Source organism: Dendrobates tinctorius, unplaced genomic scaffold (genome assembly GCF_039654945.1).
Source record: "Dendrobates tinctorius isolate UK_male_01 unplaced genomic scaffold, ASM3965494v1 ptg000051l, whole genome shotgun sequence".
NCBI lineage: Eukaryota > Metazoa > Chordata > Amphibia > Anura > Dendrobatidae > Dendrobates > Dendrobates tinctorius.
The window spans coordinates 16,106,637-16,129,514 of NW_027361719.1; the positions used below are offsets into that span (position 1 = coordinate 16,106,637).

General features: G+C 44.9%; 1 long non-coding RNA gene across 2 annotated transcripts in view; it reads right to left on the reverse strand.

Annotated features, from left to right (window-relative positions):
* The window catches only part of LOC141091313 (uncharacterized), a 296,273-nt gene that overhangs the window by 252,873 nt on the left and 20,522 nt on the right, over nucleotides 1-22,878 (reverse strand). Inside the window, exon 3 of one of the 2 annotated variants that reach the window (XR_012232485.1) lies at nucleotides 13,640-15,249. The exons of the other annotated variant lie outside the window; for it this stretch is intronic. This is a non-coding gene — a long non-coding RNA (uncharacterized lncRNA). Of the gene's footprint in view, nucleotides 1-13,639; nucleotides 15,250-22,878 lie in introns of those variants that run through there. 2 annotated transcript variants of the gene reach the window in all.

Below are 22,878 nucleotides of genomic sequence, written 5' to 3' on the forward strand. Positions count from 1 at the left end.
ATGGGCGACGTTGGCAATATGCTGGTGTAGTGCATGCACAGCTTTTTTAGAGAAGTAATGACAACTGGGACTGGTACTGGGGGACTGCGGTGGCCATCAACTTTCTGTGTCCACCGGGCAGAAAGGCAGCATTTCTGTGGCCAACAGATTGGAGATGATGGAGATCAAGCTCTTAGCTTTGCCATGTGTAGGAGGAAACATTATTTTATGTGCACACAGCTGCGGGACAGAGGGCTGGCTGCTGTACTGAGAAATGGTGGAGTACGGCAAGCAGGACAAACTGCTGGACTGTGAGTGAGATGCAGGCAGAGATGTTAGGGTGGACTGAGAAAGATGACACAGGTAGGTGACACAAAAGCAGCAGTCATGTCCACTTATGTAACAGCTGACGAGCTCTTACTCACCCAAACTCTAAGGGGTAAACAAGTGGAGTTTCTGCTGCCGGAGACCTGTGTGCGAAGACTTGGCATGGTGACAAAGGAGAAAGAAGCAACAGATGGGGTTGATGGGATGGCCGATGGTGGCGAGGATCTCTAGTCCACATTTTAGAGCAGTGAAATTCTCACACTAAAGCATGATGACAACTCATGTGCCGGTTCATGCGTTTAGTTGTCAAATTATTGCAATTTTTGTCTCCAATTTTTGACAATTAAATCAGCTATCATGTGGTGTGAAAGATGCTGGCTCAGCATCTGAGCTAGCAACTAAATCAAGGAGACGGAATATGATGTATGTTTACGTCATATGTCATGAAGGGATTGTCCACCTTTGGGGACTTTTTTTTGTACTTAAATGCAAGCAATAGCCTTGACTGCTGGACCCAAAGGGCATAGGGGAGGGCTCAATGACTGAGGAGCGATGCTAGGCCTTGTTTGGTACATCATATGATAATTTTAGAAGCAGTTTTATGCAAGGAAAATTTAAGGTATAGAATTAGGGGGTTTAAGTCTTTTTCTGATTGGATTGTGGAAGGGTCTGATATGGGGTTTATATAATACAGGGTCATGGAGGAGGCAGTCTGCACCTGGATGCTGTTCTTTCATAATCCCGCCCACCCTGCTTCAAAAGTTATTAGGAGTTGACAAGAAACAAGGGGAATGGGGACTATACTTTTGTTGCACCAGTAAGCGGAAAGGAGGGGGTGCTTTGAAGGTGGTGGATTGCACCGAAGAATGGGCAGTGAAGAAAAGTGATAACATTTTCAGGACCAAAAATTTGGTTTAGCCATAGATTTTACATTTTCACAAGGGGAAATGGATAAAATTAGCTCCAAAATTTGTCACACAATTTTTGCTGAAGGTGGATTTATAGTACTGCTTAGCCATACAGCAAGACTCAGGAGGGACGGAACGCTTTTTGCCTCCTGGAGTGCAGACTTTCCTAGAAGAGTTTGCATACTCTAGATTCAGAGCCTCTAAATTGTTATGACTGGGTCACAGAGGAGGATGGCAGGAACAGGCTAAGCCACCAGAAAACCAGAGAGGTTGGTAACTAAGTGGATTGCAGACACCTGATCCTATCCACACAACAAGCAGTAGCCGTGGAGCGTACCTACGATGCCCTAGACGCCTCGGCACAGCCGGAGAACTAACTAAGCCTAAATCAAGAAAGGTGAAATCTATACTGCCCCGGAGCAGACCCCAAAAGGAATAGATAGCCCCCAAACATATATTGTCGGTGAGACAAGATGAAACACAAACGCAGGCAGAAAAATAGACTGAGCAAATGATGGGGCCCAAACTGACTAGACAGGATAGGAAAGGAAAGACACTGTCTGCAATCACGCAAAAACCCTGAAAAATCCAACACGTCTGATGTACAATAAAACACTGAAGTCACACGATTTCGCCCCCACTATATCTGCATTTCGGAATGAACTGGAAGCAAAGCAAAAGAGACCAATACAACAGGGGACTGAAAAAAAAGACACAAGCTGTAACATATGAAGCGGTGGTCCTGCACAGCCCCCAGATGAGCAAGCTGAACCCGCACAACAAGCAGATCAGATGCAAAGGATTAGCAAATGAACCACTTAGCTGAACAATAGAGATGAGCGGTGTTCGAGCCGAGTTTTTTTGGGTGGTGTTCGAGCCGTTCGCCGAACTCTCTTTGCTTAAAATTCGGCTGTTCGAGGTTACGTTCGAGAACGGTTCGTTCACCAAAAGCGTAACTTTATTTTCACAGTAATAATGGTTTTCAATGTTAAGAGATAGTTTCATGGCATAGTGGCCGGTGGTGGGGGGCCGGGGATAGATCTGTGCTGAAATAATGCACATCTCCTTTTTTTTTTTTCTTTGCCGCATTTACAGTGGGGCGGTGCAGTCTCTCAGCCTATCAGCAGTGCACACACACAAAGCAAAGTGCATGTTTTTTCACACAAGCAAGGGCATTGGTTGTGTATGTCACATGTCCTTGCCCTATAAGAAGCAGCCATTTCCCCCCATCGACCACCATTTTATCACTGCTGCAGCTTGTGTTAGACGGCACCGGTGCTGCTGTGGGTGCTCTACTGTAAAACAGTGTGAATTTACAGCAAATTCAAGCTTACATACAGAGAGAGATTTAGGGAGTAGGGACTAGTTGTAATTACAGCCCTTTTCAGGGCTGCGTTACAGCAGTTCATAGCAAGTGTAAGCAGGGAGGTCTGTGCCGGTGCTGTGCTAGTCTTTTTCACAGCATCTGTCCAAATCAGGCTCAGCCAATCCTAGCATTGTCTGTTACTCAGTGGTGTAGTCCACCTGTCAAGGACCTACACCGTGTGTGTTTCTAATCATTTTTTACCGCATCTTGTCCAGAAAAACCATTTGGGCATAGTAGCGGTGTGTGCTACTCAGCGGTGTAGTCCACCTTTCAAGGAGCTACACCGTGTGTGCTTCTAATAATTTTTTACCACATCTAACCCAGAAAATCCTTTTGGACATAGTACCACAATTTGGTCACTGAGCTCTGCTTGGTTTCCATCCATTGTTATTTGGACAAACATCTACAGAGTTGCCAATAAATAACTTAACCACCAAAATGAGTGGCAAAAGGCCTGCTGCTGGTGGAAAGGGGAATAGGCATGTTGCAAAGGGAAAAAAAGGTTGTGTCCATGGGGTAGGTGCTAAAGCAACTGGAACATCTGCCGAAGAAAGACAATCTTCCAGCCAAAGTAAGATCGTGGACAATCGGATATGATCCCTTTGTTGCGGACACGCCAATCACAAATTCCTGATGAGGCACAAAAAGAGCAGGTGCTTGAATGGATATCAAGTGCTCCCTCAAATGGGCTCTCCTCCACCTCAACTACAACCTCACAAATACTCCAGTCCTCAGAGTTGTCACCCCCAGTGCACTTGCTTCCTCACAGCTCCCAAGTCTCCAGCCGCCAGTCTGAGTCTGGTGCATCACAGATGGTTGAGTCTACATAGCTGTTTACTCATACTATCGCCTGGGAATCAGAGGTCTGCTCCAAAGCTTATGTGAGTCCAGGTGAGGAAATGATGTGCACTGATGCCCAGAAGCTTTCTGAGTCAGATCCAGGCCCAGATGAACAAGATTCTTCTGAGCATAATCTAGACCCTCGTTCCCAAACTGTAAGTCATGTTTGTGGAGAAAATGAGGAAGATAATGAGACTCAGATACCTGATTGGTCACGGCAGGAAGAGGTCAGTTCTGTGGACGAGGGGTGTGGGAACACAGAGGGTGATGATCCCACTTACCGTCAACCCACAGTCCTCCAGTCGATTAGGTCAGCAGAGGAGGTGGAGGAGGATGATAGTGAAGAAGAGGTTAGGTTGCGGCTTCCTGGACAGAGACGGAGTACTGGAAGCATGTCAACAACTGCATCCTCAACCACAACTGTACCTGTGAGCAGAAGTCATGGTGGTTCCTCAGGTCATTTGGGCTCTAAGCCTTGCATAGCGTGGGCATTTTTTGAAATTCCAAAGGATGACCCAATGCATGTGATCTGTAAGATTTGTCACCAAAGCTAAGCAGAGGGCAAAAACTCACTAGTTTGAGTACTTCATGCATGAACCGTCACATGGATATGAGGCATAAGGTGCAGTGGGACGCTCACTGTGCTACAATGCGGCCCAGTGGCCCTGCCCAACCACCGTCTGCCCCATCTTGTGCATCCACAGCCTCTTCATCCTCTGTGACTGGGGGGACAGCAGGCACACATGTGTTTGGACGCAGAACATCCACCTATTTACCCGCAACAGCCAGTGTGCTTGGCAGGTCATCCTTTAATTTGGAAGTGGAAACACCTGCTGGTGTCTCTGCAACCTCGAGAGCACTACATTCAGATCAAGGCAATATAATTGTTCCACCTGCACCTTCCTCACAGACCAGCAGTTTACCGGGGACACCCGACTCAACCCCGTCTACGCATGGCAGCCAGCCCTCTGTCCCTCAGATGTGGACAAGTAAAAGACCATTTCCTCCTACCCATGACAAAGCTAAGAGGTTGAAATTCACCATCTGCAATCTCTTGGCTACAGAAATGCTGCCTTTCCGCCTGGTGGACACAGAGAATTTTTGAGACCTTATGTCGGTCGCAGTGCCCCAGTACCAGATGCCCAGTCGCCACCACTTCTCAAAGAAAGCTGTGCCTGCGCTACACCAGCATGTTGCACACAACATCACTGCTTCCTTGAGAAACTCTGTGTGTGAACGGGTGCATTGCACCACAGACACATGGACGAGTAGGCATGGACAGGGGTGTTACATGTCTCTGACTGGGCACTGAGTAACTATGGTGACAGCAGGAGAAGGGGCTGCTGTCCAAGTCTTGCCATCCCCACGAGTTGCGCCTCAATCCTCTGTAGAATTAAGTAAGTTTCTCCACTGCTTCTGCCTCCTCAACCTCCTCTCAGTCCTGCACCCAAAGCCTATCTGGTAATGCCACCCACGTTGTAACTGCGCAGAAGGAATCCTGCACACCTCCTTACTATGCTGGCACTAGGGCTCAACGGCATCAGGCGGTGTTTACGTTAAAATGTCTGGGAAATGTGAGTCGCACAGCTGAGGAGTTGTGGTCAGCTCTGGAGACCGAGTTCCATCAATGGCTGACTCCACTGAACCTGCAGCCAGGGAAGGCCGTGTGCGACAACGCTGCAAACCTGGGTGCGGCCCTTTGCCGGGGTAATGTCACACACGTGCCTTGTATGGCTCACGTTTTGAACCTGGTTGCCCAGCAATTTGTAGCCCGCTATCCCGGACTAGATGGCCTTCTGCAGAGAGCACGGTCGCTGTGTGCTCACTTCTGCCGTTCGCATCCCGCAGCTCAACGACTCACATCTCTCTAGAAGTCATTGGGCCTGCCAGTTCACGGCTAAAATGCGACGTGCCGACGCGGTGGAATTCAACTCTGCACATGTTTCAGCGACTGTGGCAGCACCGACGAGCCCTGGTGCAATACGTTATGACGTATAGCCTGGGCCACCGGGATCCAGAGGTGGGGCAAATCACGCTGCAGGAGTGGTCTCAGATCAGGGACCTATGCACCCTTCTGCAGAGTTTTGAAATGGCGACAAAAATGTTTAGTGCTGCAGATGCCATGATCAGCATGACTATTCCCGTCATTTACACTGTGTTCCAAATTATTATGCAAATTGGATTTAAGTGTCATAAAGATGTAATTTTTGTTTTTCAAATAAACTCATAGATGGTATTGTGTATCAGGGCTCTTTGGATCACTGAAATCAATCTCAAATGCCTGTGATAATTAGTTTACCAGGTGAGCACAATTAAAGGAAAACTACTTAAGAATGATGTTCCACATTATTAAGCAGGGCACAGGTTTCAAGGAATTTAGGAAAGAAAAAGGATCTCTCTGCTGCTGAAAAGCATCAAATAGTGCAATGCCTTGGTCAAGAGATGAAAACATTAGATATTTCCCAAAAATTTAAACGTGATCATCGTACTGTTAAGAGATTGTGGTTGATTCTGAGCACAGACCATGTTTGTGCTGATAAAGGCAGAATGAGGAAGGTTTCTGCCAGGCAAGTTCATCGGATTAATAGAGCGGCTGCTAAAAGCCATTACAAACCAGCAAACAGATATTTAAAGCTGCTGGTGCCTCTGGAGTCCCTCGAACCTCAAGGTGTAGGATCCTTGAAAGGCTTGCTGTGGTGCATAAACCTACTATTCAGCCACCCCTAAACAGTGTTCACAAGCAGAAATGGTAGCAGTGGGCTCAGACATACATGAAGACTAATTTTCATACAGTCTTGTTTACTGATGAGTGTCAAGCAACCCTGGATGGTCCAGATGGATGGAGTAGTGGATGGTTGGTGGATGGCCACTATGTCCCAACAAGGCTGCGACGTCAGCAAAGAGGTGGAGGAGTCATGTTTTGGGCCGGAATCATGGGGAAACAGCTGGTAGGGCTCTTTAAGGTTCCTGAAGGTGTGAAAATGACCTCTGCAAAGTATATCGAGTTTCTGACTGACAGCTATCTTCCATGGTATAAAAAGCAGAAATGTGCCTTCAGGAGCAAAATCATTTTCATGCATGACAATGCACCATCTCATGCTGCAAAGAATACCTCTGAGTCATTGGCTGCTATAGGCATAAAAGGAGATAAACTCATGGTGTGGCCACCATCTTCCCCTGACCTCAACACTATAGAGAACCTTTGGAGTATCATCAAGCAAAAGATCTATGAGGGTGGGAGGCAGTTCACATAAAAACAACAGCTCTGGGAGGCTATTCTGACTTCATGCAAAGAAATACAAGCAGAAACTCTCCAAAAACTCACAAGTTCAATGGATGCAAGAATTGTGAAGGTGATATCAAAGAAGGGTTCCTATGTTAACAAATAACTTGGCCTGTTAGGATGTTATGGAGTTAAATAGCTTTTTTGTTCAGTGAATGTGACCTCCTAATGCTGCAAATTCCACAAATGAGCATTTTCAGTTCTTTAAAACATATCAAATGTTTATAAATTATACTATGCCTAATAATTTGGAACAGTGCATTTTGAGTTTTTATTCATTTTGGAGATTATACTGTTATCATTGGGAGGTTTCTTCAATAAAATTCGATGTATACTCTAACAGGTGATGACTTTTATTAGACTGACTGTCTGTCTCACTGACTGTCTGCACCGACTATTTAGGAAAATCATATAAAAATATCATTTGCATAATAATTTGGAACACAGTGTAGATGCTAGAGCACATGTTAAACAGTATTCGGAGTCAGGTGGTGGGACAAGAGGAGGAGCAGGAGGAGGAACAGGAGGAGTCATATGCGGAAGGGACAATACCTCGAAGGTCCAGACAGTCGGCAGTACCAAGGTGGCTGGCATTGGAGGGTCTGAGAGAGGGAATAACGAGGGCGCATGGTAGCAGCAAAACTGTTGAGGAAGGCGCAGGAGCTGAGGAAGAGTTGGAGGATGAAATGGCGATGGGCATGGAGGACTCATCAGATGAGGGAGAGCTTGATGATATTTCTGTTGTGCGAGGTTGGGGGGAGAGGGCAGAGGAACGAAGCATGACTCTTGACTCGCCGCCACCAGGACAACAAGGACTTGGTCCTCCTGGATGCGCAAGTTATATGAGTGCCTTCTTGCTGCACTACCTGCAACATGACCCTCGGATTGTCCGAATCTGAAGTAATGCCGACTACTGGGTTGCCACACTCTTAGATCCAAGGTGCAAGAGTAAATTTGGTGAACTAATTCCTACCATAGACAGGGATTCACACATGCAGGAATATCAGCAGAGGCTGTTACAGAACCTACATCTGCATTTCCACAAAACACCAGTGGTGCACATAGTGAATCTCAGAGTTCTAACTTGGCAACCGTGAGACTGTCGTGTCATCACTCTAACCCTACCACTAACATCGTATCAGGTGGTAACAGCAATTTTTTGCAGTCGTTTCACCAATTTTTTGGCCATCCTTTGCAATGCCACAGGAAACGGAAAGTCTGACATATAGTCAGCACCTAGAGAGGATGGTACAGGAGTACCTCCAAGTTAACATCGATGCCATGACTGTGGAACTGGACCCTTGCTCTTTTTGGGCTTCCAATCTGCAAAAATGGCCTGAGCTTGCCACTCACGCCTTGGAGATCTTGTCGTGCCCCGCAGCCAGCGTTCTCTCTGAACATGTGTTCAGCGCTGCTGGTGGTGTGCTGACAGACAAGCGCACACGGCTCTCCACTGACAATGTAGACAGATTTACATTCATAAAGATGAACAAATCGTGGATCCGCAAGGAATTTTCAACCCCTGTGTTATCCTGGGGAGACTAAAAGCGTAATGATTTATGAAGATCACGTCAGCAGAGTCAGCAAGCATTTTAAGCAACTCTGGGACAAGTGAAGCCACTTAAGTGGTTTCTGTGCCCCAATTTTTGGACAAAAATGAGACTCTTTTTGGAGTCCCCTTGCTGTGTTTTACATGGCGTTGGCATTGGCAATTCAAGGTGGGTGGGGTCACCCCCCCTTTTAACCTTAAAAAAACTACATAGACTATGACTTGGGGTTACACAGATGAGTGAGTCTGCAGACCTCATTAGTCATACTATGGCCTGTGAATCAGAGGTCTGCTCCAAAGCTTCAGTGTCTGCTAGTCAGTGGAGTAGCCCACCCATGAAGCAAGCTGCAATGCCTGTTTATGTTAGAAATAGTTTTTAACTCCATTCAGCCCAGTGAATACTGTGGGCCTAGTACCTGTGTCTGCTACTCGGCACAGGAGCCCACCCGTGAACCAAGAAATGCCACCTGTTAATGTAATAACTAGTTTTTAACTGCATTTAGCCCAGTGAATACTTTGGGCCTAGTACCTGTGTCTGCTACTCAGCAGAGGAGCCCACCCGTCAACCAAGCAACCTAGCCCATTCAATCTTTTTGGGCCTTGTAGCTCTCTCTGTTACTCAGTAGAGGAGCCCACCCGTCAACCAAGCTATGCCGCATGTTTATGTAAGAACTAGTTTGTAACTCCATTTAGCCCAGTGAATACTTTGGGCCTAGTACCTGTGTCTGCTACTCAGCAGAGGAGCTCACCCATGAACCAAGTTATGCCGCCTGTTTATGTAAGAACTAGTTTGTAACTCCATTTAGCCCAGTGAATACGTTGGGCCTAGTACATGTGTCTGCTACTCAGCAGAGGAGCCCACCCGTGAACCAAGCTATGCCGCCTGCTTATGTAAGCACTGTCTGCTACTCAACAGAGTAGCCCAGCTGTTAAGCGAGCTACAGCACCTGTGCTTTTGACACTTAATTTTCTCATTCTTTCAGGAATGCCTGTTAGGCCTAATTCCGGTTGACCTGCACTTACTGGGAAATCGTCGTTCACGGGGAAGAATTCGCATCCCAGATCCCCATCACTAACGGGGTTCAGCGGGTTACCCGCACATGTCAGCGAAGAGTAGACACACGCTGGTCCGTTCAGGGTAGCGCGCGTGCAGCCCCGGACATGTAAAGGCATGACAGGCCTGTTATTGCTCGACCATGCGTGGCAGAGCCTCGCGTGTCCCTCTAGTAAGCTGGACGCGGACCGCGGGGGCATGCCGGAGTCTCGTTCGTTAACGGAATTAAGCTGACAAATCGCTAGCACAGCTAAAAATGGCCATGCACCACCACCCACAGAATCGAGAAAGCTTGCAATCTGTCAATGCTTTCCGTGGCCGGCCAGGGTGAGGTTTCCCGTGTGGAGTCCAATTAAGCCGCAGGCTCCACTCCTGGTGGTGATATTCCGGACATTCCTTTAAGGTTCATCTTTGCAACCATACTCCCCCCGGAAACCAAAGACTGTGCCTTCATGGACGCTGTTCGGGGGGTCGTGGGAATAACACCGCCCGATCGGCAGTTGGCATAATTTATGGTGGGAAGTCCGACGGTATATCATCATCTTCAATTTTAGAATTTTTTTTCATTTTAGATTTTTATTCCAGCCCTTCTTGATTTTATAAGGGCATGACATGCCTATATCTGTGTCTTCTCCTCCTCCTTTTACTTCTCCACCTCTTTTCTGTATGTAGTTGTCCCTTTTCCATGTGTTATTTGTGTCTTCTTAGCAGTTTGTCTGCTTTGGGACACCTTTGAAGGTGTTTTGTATGTGTTTGTATGTGTTTGTGTTTGCCTGCCATTGTTTTCAATGGGGTTCAACGGTGTTTGTCGAATGTTCGACGAATATTCAATGAACTTGCCTCCCGTTCGACGAACCGAACCAAACTCGAACACTAAGGGGGTGGCTCAACACTACTGAACAATGCAGGATCAGGGCAGAAGAAATCAGACCTCAGAATGCACAGGAAAGCAATCACCAGCAGGGATTGAAGGAAGTCTGCAGACTTAAATACTCCATTCAGTAACCCCAGACCTCCAATCGTCATCATCATCATCAGGTGGCAGACCTCTGTCAATCTGGCCAGCTCCACTACCTCCAGTAATCACCGGAGGGAGCAGGGGGAGCTTCTATTCAGAAGTCTGAGCCAGTGAATTCACAACACTTAGGTTTCCGTGAGTGATATACTCCGAATGAGGGTAGGTACCAGCACTCATCGTTTTCCTTTAAGGGAGGTGCTAGCTCTGCATAGTTATTCCAGAATATCTTGCTCATAAAGGTGACAATGTGTTCTTTCGTCTCCGATATGCTGCTAAGTGTGTGCTGGAGAGAGTTGAATCTGGACAAGGCTTGTTGACGATTGTTCGGGAGTCTTACCCTGGTAGCTCAGAAGGGTAAGGGAAAAACCCAGTGATTCGTCTCATCCTTAAGGAACTCATTGTCCATTATCCTGACAAATTCCTTGTCTTCCATTGACAGGGCTACCTTGTTGTCATCCTTAGTTGTATGAAACACTGATCTTCCCAAGTCATCTGCATAGGGAGAAGGAATGACATCAAGCAGCTGTACGGGATCTGGAGGCTTCTCTTTCACCTCATAGTGATGAGGGCATGGTTTGCAGAAAGTAGTTCGTCTGTCTTGGCATACGTAGGTCTTAAAGGAATCGACTCTTGTTCGGTCCAAGCACACATTTCCTATGATTACCCACCCCAAGTAGAGTCTCTGTGCGTAGGGGGCATAGTCAGGACCATTGCACTGTTGGCAGACCATATGTATCCTTAAATTGTCTCTGCCGAGCAGAAGTGGGGTTTCAGCATCTGTGTCCATAGGTGGGATAACGCTGAATAGGTGCCTTAGGTGTGGTTGGTGGAACGCAGCTTCTGGGGTAGGAATCTCATCCCTTTGGCTGGGTATTTGATCGCAGTCGATTAGCGTAGGTAGGGCTATTTCTACGCCTCGGTGGACAGGAGAAGCAATGAAACCTTGTGCCCTCCTGCCGCTAGTCTCTATGCGACCTGAGCAAATATTCAGAGTATAGGGTGTTGCTGGTCCCTTGATTCCAAAGGCTTCAAAGAACTTAGGTCCAGCTAGGGATCGATTGCTCTGATCGTCAATGATGGCATACATTTTTACTGCCTTCTTGATAAACTTTGATTAGGCATATCCTGGCACAGCACTTTCACTTTGGCTCTCCCCACATACCTCTGAGCATGAGCAGGAGACAGCTGTGGTAGACGTGGCGTTATTCTATGGCTCCCCGCCATGGTTTGTAGCCAGACTAGAGGTAACTGCAACTGCTGGATCGCTGGTGGCTGAGGTTGGATGCAAAGTTAATGGGTGTTTGTCACTATGACACTCTTCACACATAAAGGAAGATTTGCAGTCCTTGGCCATGTGTTCTATCGAGACGCAGCACTTGAGACACACCCCAAGTTCACTGAGGATTTTCTTGCGCTCCTGCATGGTTTTGGACCTGAAGCTTCTACATGTGTTCAATGAGTTTGGTTTTTTGTGAATGGGACACTCACGATTGAAAGACTCTCGACGGAATAGTGTACTGTTTATCGGCAGTTACTTCAGGTGGGGGCAGGTTAGTCTTTCTGACGCTTACACTATTTCTAAAGTCCTTTCGTCTATGTGTGATGCTTTCATACCTTGATGACGGTGTTGCTGGAGCTGTAGTGTTAGACTCCAGGAAGTCTAGGCTAGGGTCGTTCCTCATTTGGGCCTGTTCGTCGACAAACTTGCAGAACGGATTGAATGGAGGAAAGGTGAAATCATGTGACCTTTTGTACCTGGAAACGCATACTGCCCACTTCTCTTGCAGACTATGTGGCAGCTTTGAGACGATTGGGTTCACCCCATGGGCGGTGTCCAAGTAGCACAATCCAGACAGACAAGGGTCTCTTTTTGCAAGTTCCAGCTCCATAAGCAGATCGCTTAAGTCCAGAAGCTTGTGGCTTCCTTAACCCCTTCACTACCAAGGGTGGTTTGCACGTTAACTACCGGGCCAATTTTTACAATTCTGACCACTGTCCCTTTATGAGGTAATAACTCTGAAACGCTTCCATGGATCCCGGTGATTCTGACAATGTTTTCTCATGACATATTGTACTTCATGTTAGTGGTAAAATTTCATTCATATAACTTGCGTTTATTTGTGAGAAAAACGGAAATTTGACGAAAATTTTGAAAATTCCGCAATTTTCCAACTTTGAATTTTTATGCCCTTAAATCACAGAGATATGGCACACAAAAAAGTTAATAAGTAACATTTGCCACATGTTTACTTTACATCAGCACAATTTTGGAACCAAAATTTTTATTTGTTAGTAAGATATAAGGGTTAAAAGTTTACCAGCGATCTCTCATTTTTACAACACCATTTTATTTTTAGGACCACATCACATTTGAAGCCACTTTGCGGGGTCTATATGATAGAAAATACCCAAAAGTGACACCATTCTAAAAACTGCACCCCTTAAGGGGCTTAAAACCACATTCAAGGAGTTTATTAACGCTTCACGTGCATCACAGGAATTTTTTGAATATTTAAAAAAAATTAACATTTAACTTTTTTTCACAAAAAAAATTACTTCAGGTTCAATTTTTTTATTTTACCAAGTGTAACAGGAGAAATTGGACTGCAAAAATTATTGTGCAATTTGTCCTGAGCACGCTGATACCTGATATGTGGGGGGGAACCACTGTTTCGGCGCATGGCAGAGCTCAGAAGGGAAGGAGCGCCGTTTGACTTTTTCAATGCAAAATTGGCTGGAATTCTGATCGGACGCCATGTCGCGTTTGGAGAGCCCCTGATGTACCTAAACAGTGGAAACCCCCCACAAGTGACCCCATTTTTTAAACTAGACCCCCTAAGGAACTTATCTAGATATGTGGTGAGAACTTTGAACCCACAAGGGCTTCACAGAAGTTTATAATGCCCAGGCGTGAAAATAACAAAAAAATTTTTTTCCACAAAAATGATATTTTTGCCCCAAAATTTTTATTTTCCTAAGGGCAAAAGGAGAAATAGGACCCCAAAAGTAGTTTTGCAAATTGTCCTGAGTAGGCTGATACCCCATATGAGGGGGTAAAACACTTTGGGTGCATGGCAGAGCTTGGAAGGGAAGGAGCACCATTTGACTTTTTCAACGCAGAATAGGCTGGAATTGAGATCAGACGCCATGTTGCGTTTGGAGAGCACCTGATGTGCGCAAATAGTGGAAACCCCCAATTCAAACCCTAGCCCTAACCCTAACCCTAGCCCTAACCCTAGCCCTAGCCCTAACCCTAATGGGAAAATGGAAATAAATACATTTTTTAAATTTTATTATTTTTCCCTAACTAAGGGGGTGATAACGGGGGGTTTGATTTACTATTTATGGCGGTTTTTATGTTTGGCAGCTGTCGCACGCTAAAAGACACTTTTTATTGTAAAAATAGTTTTTGCATCACCACATATTGAGAGCTATAATTTTTCCATATTTTGACCCACCGAGTCATGTTAGGTCTTATTTTTTGCGGGACGAGTTGACGCTTTTATTGGTATCATGTTTGGGCATGTGACATTTTTTGATCGCTTTTTATTTCGTTTTTTGGGACGCAGAATGAACAAAAACCAGCGTTTCATGAATTTCCTTTGGGTGGTGCGTTTACGCCGTTCCGGGTGCGGTAAAATTTATAAGGCAGTTTTATTCTTCGGGTCAGTACGGTTACAGCGATACCTCATTTAGGTCTTTTTTTATGTTTTGGCGCTTTTATGCAATGTAAACAATTTTTTTTTAAAAATAATTATTTTTGCATCACTTTATTCTGCGAGCTATAACTTTTTTATTTTTTCGCTGATGATGCTGTATGGTGGCTCGTTTTTTGCGGGACAAGATGACATTTTCAGCGGTACCATGGATATTTACATGCGTCTTTTTGATCGCGCGTTATTGCACTTTTTGTTTGGCGGTAGGATAATAAATCATTATTTTTTGCTTCGTTTTTTATTTTTATTTTTTAAGGGGTTTGCTTAAGGGGTTAACTATTGGGACAGTTTCATAGGGCGGGTCGTTACGGACGCGGCGATACCAAATATGTGTATTTTTATTTATTTTATTTTTTTTATTTCCAAAATATGAATTTTTTGGGGAATATTTTTTTTTTTTTTTTTATTTATTTAGCGATTTTTTTAAAATTATTTTTACACTTTTTTTTATTTTTTTTTACTTTATTACAATGTCCCAGGGGGGACATAACTGTCCTGTGACAGATCGCTGATCTGTCACATCACAGATCACTGTGACAGATCAGCGATCTGTCACAGGCACTGCACAGGCTTCCTCATACCACGTGGGCGCCGCTGATCGCGATGATGTAATATTCCGTCCATGGTCACATGGACGGAATATTACGTCAGTTGTAGGTAAGGGGTTAAGGTTGATCCTTGGAATGTTCTGCAGTCTCTTGAATAGGGACTTTTCTATGGCTTCAGCGCTGCCATAGGTTCTTTCGAGTCTCAGCCAGGCAGCAGCGAGACCTGCTTCAGCTTGCTCCACATAGACGGTCAGAAGACTCTTGATACGGTTTGTGGAGTCAGGACCCAACCATTTAACTATGCGGTTGAGCTCCTGTTCTGCGGATAGGTTGAGGTCAACAATGGTGACCTTGAAGGTTGCTTTCCAGGATCTGTAGTTCTCTGCACAGTCTTCAAACTTTGAGAGGCTGGTGCTGATTAGCTCTTTGCTCACCATAAACCTGGAAAAACTCTGACATGTCTGATCCTTCACTCCTTGTTACCGTGTTAGCTTGTGGTGCCTCTCGGGCGTATAAGCTGTGTGGCGTGGAAGGGTGAATTGTTCCCGGGTAGAATGATGTTGTTGCAGGGTTGAGCTGTGGTTTAACCTCTGGAGATTTTGATGACTGCGGCTTGAACTGTGGAGATGGACTGGAATGCGTCTTGTGATGATTGCTGCTCCTGAGGGGACACATTATGGCATTGGTCTTGGGTCTCTGCAGATGCTGTCTCCGTACACTTCACACACACACGGCTCCGCTCTGTACACCTCGCTCGTACACACACAGCCTCGCTCCGTACACCTTGTACACACATGGCTCCGCTCCATACACCTCGCTCGTACACACACGGCCTTGCTCCGTACACCTCGTACACACGGCTCTGCTCCGTACACCTAGTACACATACGGCTCCGCTCCATACACCTTGTAGACACACGGCTTTTCTCCGTACACTTCGCACACACACGGCTCTGCTCCGTACACTTCGTACACACACGGCTCCGCTCTGTACTCCTCGCTCATGCACACTCACGGCTCCGCTCTGTACACCTCATACACACACGGCTCTGCTCTGTAAACCCCGCTCGCACACACACGGCTCTTCTCCGTGCACCTCGTACACACACGGCTCCACTCCATACACCTTGTACACACATGGCTTTGCTCCGTACACTTCGTACACACGTGGCTCCGCTCCATACACCTCGTACACACACGGCCCCGCTCCATACACCTCGTACACACACGGCTCCGCTCTGTACACCTAGTACACACACGGCTCCGCTCCGTACACTTCGCACACACACAGGTCCCCTCTGTACACCTTGCTCATACACACACGGCTCCACTCCGTACACCTCGTACACACACGGCTCCGCTCTGTACTCCTCGCTCGTACACACGACTCTGCTCCGTACACACGCGGCTCCGCTCCGTACACCTCGTACACACACGGCTCCGCTCCATACACCTCGTACACACATGGCTCCGCGCCGAACACACACGGCTCTGCTCCGTACACCTCGTACACACACGGCTCTGCTCCGTACACCTCGTACACACACGGCTCCACACACCTTGTAGACACACAGCTTTGCTCCGTACACTTCGTACACACACTGCTCCGTACACTTTGCACACACATGGCTCCGCTCTGTACACCTCGCTCGTACACACACACGGCTCCGCTCCATACACCTCGTACACACATGGCTCCGCGCCGTACACACACGGCTCTGCTCCGTACACCTCGTACACACACGGCTCTGCTCCGTACACCTCGTACACACACGGCTCCACACACCTTGTAGACACACAGCTTTGCTCCGTACACTTCGTACACACACTGCTCCGTACACTTTGCACACACACGGCTCCGCTCTGTACACCTCGCTCGTACACACACACGGCTCCGCTCCATACACCTCGTACACACACGGCTCCGCGACGTACACACACGGCTCTGCTCCGTACACCTCGTACACACATGGCTCTGCTCCGTACACCTAGTACACACACGGCTCCACACACCTTGTAGACACACAGCTTTGCTCCGTACACTTCGTACACACACTGCTCCGTACACTTTGCACACACACGGCTCCGCTCTGTACACCTCGCTCGTACACACACACGGCTCCGCTCCGTACACCTCGCACACACATGGCTCCGCTCCATACACCTTGCTCTTACACACACGGCTGCGCTCCGTACACCTCGTACACACACGTCCGCTCCGTACACCTTTTACACAGACGGCTCTGCTACATGCACCCTGTAAACCTCTCCTGACCCCACACATAAACTTCCCCTCATCCAGCACTATGACAACCAGCACACTGAGGCCCTGATCATGTGACCCCTGACTGCTCCCATCCTGTGACCTCATCACAGGTCCTGTGCACACAGAAGAGAGAACTTAGCAGAGCAGGGAGGGAGATGATCGATTCTCCCTGCTCTGCTGCAGATACAGTTACAGTGGGTGGGCCCCCTCGGAGCCCAGGGCCACTGCCCCCTCTGTCCCCCAGGTAGCGACGCTACTGTTACTATAACTGGTATTTTTTACTCTTGACCTTGGATTTCCCCTCTCTTTGTTTTGTCTTGTAGTTCTATGATTATATGAGAGTGTCCTATAATATTATGACCCTGTGTACCACAGGGTGTGGGGTCTTATTTTTGATATTATGTTTTCTGTTCAATGGATTTTGTTTTCACTTGCTCACATCATGGTATAGCAAGTTTGTCTGTCAGTGCAGCGCTGACAGCATGTAAAGCATAGTAAATCTCCTGCTTTGATTTGCTTTACAAGTGATCAGACTGCAAAAAGTGAAAGTCCCATAAAGGGACAAAGTGAAAAAAAAACCAGAATATTAAGAAAAAATAAAAGCATATTGTACCCATAAATTAATATTTTTATGAAAAAAAGCAAAGCAAAATAAAGTACACATGTTTGGTATCACCACATCCGGAACGACCTCACCTGTAAATCTGTCCTACGAGTTAACAATAGTGAACAACGAGGTGCATGGAGGGAGGACTTGGAGCTGCCACGAGATGAATCCAAATTAGATGAGCCAATTCACATGTGGAGGGTGCACGTCCAAGCTAGTTAGCTTAGCGGAATCAGGAAAAAAGGAGATTGACGGCACTCCAGGAATAAAGAAAAAAATATATATTTTATTGTGGCAAATTAAGCCATATTAAAATCAAGTTGCCTGACGCGTTTTGAGTGCCTGGTGTGCACTCTTAGTCAAAGGAGTGCACACCAGGCACTCGAGACGCGTCAGGCAACTTGATTTTAATATGATAATAATAAATAAACCTGATAGAAACTTGCGCTAATTAAATGTGTCTTGGTTAAATAAAGATATCTTATGAAGAAATCTATTACCTTTACTGAAGCTAAAAACTGGCGAGGCAGGGAAAAGGGTCTTCAGAATGCAGGGTGGATTTCCAGGTCCTTTCCCAATAATACTCCCCGACACAGGTATATAAAAAGTTACTGGAGCTAAAGGGTGCTACCTCCTAGCATGCTGCCGTCCCGGCCGGTGACTGGCGCGCAGCTGGAGGTGTATATCGGCAGGCTGTAAGAGTACCAGCCGCCGCTTGCAAAAGCAGGACTGCAAGGTCCGAAAAAGCTGAAGGACCTTGCGTGACGTCACAGTCACGTGATAGATCACGTGACAGGCAAGAAAGCCCTATGGGGCGCTGATGGGGCCAGAAAGCAATGGCAAATCCTACGCGTTGCGGAATTCACTGATTCCTTCTTCAGGGATGGCCCCCTAGAGCAAGAGGAACCCTTATATAGCCTCCAGTATATAGCAATGGAGCATTATACTATGCATTAAAAGCAAATAGCTCAATCTCGCTATTTAAACCGTTTGGGATCAGAGTATTCAATTCAAATATCCATTTACTTTCCACCCTGGACATCTGATGGATAAAATTACCTTCCCTGATATTTCTTTTAACTATTTGAATCCCAGTCACTTTAGTGTCCCTTAGGGAGCTCCCATGATGTGTAAGATAATGATTAGAGAGGGGGTGACCTGTGAATTTCTTACAAATATTCCGTAAATGTTCCCCAATTCTGACATTTAAGGGACGTATCGTTCGACCTATATATAATTTATCACATGGACATGTGATACAATATATCACCCCCTTCGTGTCACAGGTGATAAAATCACGAATCTGAATCTCCATGGATTTATTTATAATAGAGAATTGTTTCTTACTGCCTAATTTTCTGCAAGATACACATTTTTTGCAGGGAAAAAAGCCTTTTAATTGCTGTTGTGAATGAGAATTGGGGCCTTTTTTAGATATTGAAATAGAAGGGGCTACTAGGTTACCTAAATTATTTGCCCTTCTAAAGACAAACCTAGGGCGGGCTGGTAGAACTTCCCCTATGATTTTATCATTCTTCAAAATACCCCAGTGTTTATTTACAATTTTTCTGAGAATTTGACTATTTGAATTATACTGGGTGATGATAGGAATCTCGTCTATACTAATATTTTCTTTATTTTTTATTTTATGTCTGAGGAATTGTTCCCTTGGTATATGTCCAATATATTCCCTGGTTGCTAGCAGGGATTGGGTGTCATAACCTTTTTGACAACATTTTTTGATTAGAGTTTCAGCCTCAGTTAAATAGTCCTGTGACTTGGAACAATTTCTATGAGCCCGTATGAATTGGCTCTTTGGAATATTAAGAAGCCAACTTGGGAGATGACAGCTTTCTAGCAAAATATAATTGTTTGAATCAGTGGGTTTGTGAAATAGTTGTGTCTGAACGGTGTTGTCCTCAATAAAGATTTTTAAGTCTAAAAAGTTAATCTCCGTGAGACTAGTAGTTGCGGTAAATTTTAAAAAATAACAATTTTTATTCAATTCATCAATAAAATCTGTTAAAAGAGTAGGCCCACCAGACCAAATAAAAATAATATCATCTATGAAGCGGTGCCAGAGTACCAGATTCGCGCGCAGCCTGCCCTCGGGAAAGATGGTTTCATGTTCCCACTTGCCAACATACAAATTTGCATAACTGGGCGCGAATCTGGTACCCATAGCGGTCCCCCACTTCTGGGAGTAGTAGTTCGCTCCATAGTAAAAATAGTTGTGGGTGAGTATAAAATAAATACAATCGACAATAAAAGCAATTTGGTCGCTGGGAAAGCTTTTAGCCTGTGACATAAAGAATTCCGCAGATTTGCAACCCTTTTCATGTTCAATAACTGTGTAAAGGGAAGTTATATCTAAAGTCCCTAAGATGAAATGATCTTTCCATTCTATAGTATTTAAAACCTGTAAAACATGAGTAGTGTCCTTCAAATAGGCTGGAAGGGCAGGGACTAATTGCTGTAAATGGTAGTCCACAAACTTAGAAAGATTAGCCGTCAGGCCGCCAATAGCCGATATTATTGGTCGGCCCTGCTAGCAACCAGGGAATATATTGGACATATGCCAAGGGAACAATTCCTCAGACATAAAATAAAAAATAAAGAAAATATTAGTATAGACGAGATTCCTATCATCACCCAGTATAATTCAAATAGTCAAATTCTCAGAAAAATTGTAAATAAACACTGGGGCATTTTGAAGAATGATAAAATCATAGGGGAAGTTCTACCAGCCCGCCCTAGGTTTGTCTTTAGAAGGGCAAATAATTTAGGTAACCTAGTAGCCCCTTCTATTTCAATATCTAAAAAAGGCCCCAATTCTCATTCACAACAGCAATTAAAAGGCTTTTTTCCCTGCAAAAAATGTGTATCTTGCAGAAAATTAGGCAGTAAGAAACAATTCTCTATTATAAATAAATCCATGGAGATTCAGATTCGTGATTTTATCACCTGTGACACGAAGGGGGTGATATATTGTATCACATGTCCATGTGATAAATTATATATAGGTCGAACGATACGTCCCTTAAATGTCAGAATTGGGGAACATTTACGGAATATTTGTAAGAAATTCACAGGTCACCCCCTCTCTAATCATTATCTTACACATCATGGGAGCTCCCTAAGGGACACTAAAGTGACTGGGATTCAAATAGTTAAAAGAAATATCAGGAAAGGTAATTTTATCCATCAGATGTCCAGGGTGGAAAGTAAATGGATATTTGAATTGAATACTCTGATCCCAAACGGTTTAAATAGCGAGATTGAGCTATTTGCTTTTAATGCATAGTATAATGCTCCATTGCTATATACTGGAGGCTATATAAGGGTTCCTCTTGCTCTAGGGGGCCATCCCTGAAGAAGGAATCAGTGAATTCCGCAACGCGTAGGATTTGCCATTGCTTTCTGGCCCCATCAGCGCCCCATAGGGCTTTCTTGCCTGTCACGTGATCTATCACGTGACTGTGACGTCACGCAAGGTCCTTCAGCTTTTTCGGACCTTGCAGTCCTGCTTTTGCAAGCGGCGGCTGGAACTCTTACAGCCTGCCGATATACACCTCCAGCTGCGCGCCAGTCACCGGCCGGGACGGCGGCATGCTAGGAGGTAGCACCCTTTAGCTCCAGTAACTTTTTATATACCTGTGTCGGGGAGTATTATTGGGAAAGGACCTGGAAATCCACCCTGCATTCTGAAGACCCTTTTCCCTGCCTCGCCAGTTTTTAGCTTCAGTAAAGGTAATAGATTTCTTCATAAGATATCTTTATTTAACCAAGACACATTTAATTAGCGCAAGTTTCTATCAGGTTTATTTATTATTATTATTTTATGGAGACAACTTGAGTGGTGTGTTGTCTTATTACTTGCTGCTTTGTGTTCTGTGGGTGTACGCTTTAGCGCCATTGGTATATACATATATTTATTGATTTTAATATGGCCTAATTTGCCACAATAAAATATATATTTTTTCTTTATACATGGAGTGCCGTCAATCTCCTTTTTTCTTAATAGTAAACAACGTAAAAGTTCATAGTGAACAACATAAAAGAAATAAATAAAAAACTAGGCAAAAATTATGCTCATACAGCCTAACAAAAAGTGGAATTAAACGTGATCAAAAAGACGAATGTAAATAAATATTAAAGAGTCATCTTGTTCCCGCAAAAACAAGCAATCACACAGCTCCATCAGTGGAAAGATAAAAAAGTTATAGCTCTCAGAATAGAGCGATGCAAAAGTAATATTTTTTTCTATAAAGTAGTATTTATTGTGTAAAAGCGCCAAAACACACAAAAAAGATATAAATGTGGTATCGCAGTAATTGCATTGCCCTAAAGAATAAAGGTGCCTTACCAATTTTACCACACATGCAATGGCAGAAAAAAAAACAAAAATAATTCCTAAATTGCTGGTTTTTGTTCACTCTGCCTTCCAAAAATCGGAGTACAAAGCGATTAAAAAATGTGATGTGGCTGTTGCTGGTTTTTGTTCACTCTGCCTCCCAAAAATCGGAATACAAAGCGATTAAAAAATGTAATGTGGCTGAAAATGGTACCAATAAAAATGTCAACTCGTCCCATCGTCCCACAAAAAACAAGCCCTCACAAGACTCTCTCAACTGAAATATAGAAAAATAAGAGCTCCCCAAATATGGTGATCCAAAAACTAGTTTTTGCAAAAAAAAGCGTCTTTTAGCGTGTGACAGCAGCCAAACATAGATACTTGATGTAAATCTGGTATTGCTGTAATCGCACCGACCTGAATAATAAAGTTGTCTAATCACTTACACTGCACAAGAAACAGTGTAAAAAAACAAATAAAACCAATTCTTCACCTGCTGTTGATTTGTTCATTCTGCATCACAAAGATTGCGGTTATCCTAACTGTCCAATCCATCCTGAGTAAAGCTCACACTTATCTTGCGCACTGTGCTTAGCGCTTACATCGGGGTTTCCGTGTAAATCTCTGAAATACGTGATTCAGACGGAACGCCTGGCAGAAAATTCCCTATAATGAGGCAGATGGAGGCACTCTGGACGCCATCTGGTCTATGATCTGGTGGTGTCCGTCTTTTTAGGCATTCATAAAAAATATATTTTTTTCATTTTCACAGATCGATGTTGTAAAATTCTGTGAATCACCTTTGGGTTCAAGGTGATCTCCACACATCTAGATAAATTCCTCTAGGAGCCTAGTTGTCATAATGGGGTCACTTGTGGGGGCTTACACTGTTTAAGCACTAATGAAAAGCACCGAAGAAATTGGGGAATAAGGAGGGTGTCTAAGGGGAGAGAGTATAGAGAATTCTTCATAGTACATTCTCCCTTGTTCTTGCAATATAGATGGAATCGCTTAAGCTTGTAGCACCAGCAGTCCACCACAATCACGATGAATACACCAAGGTA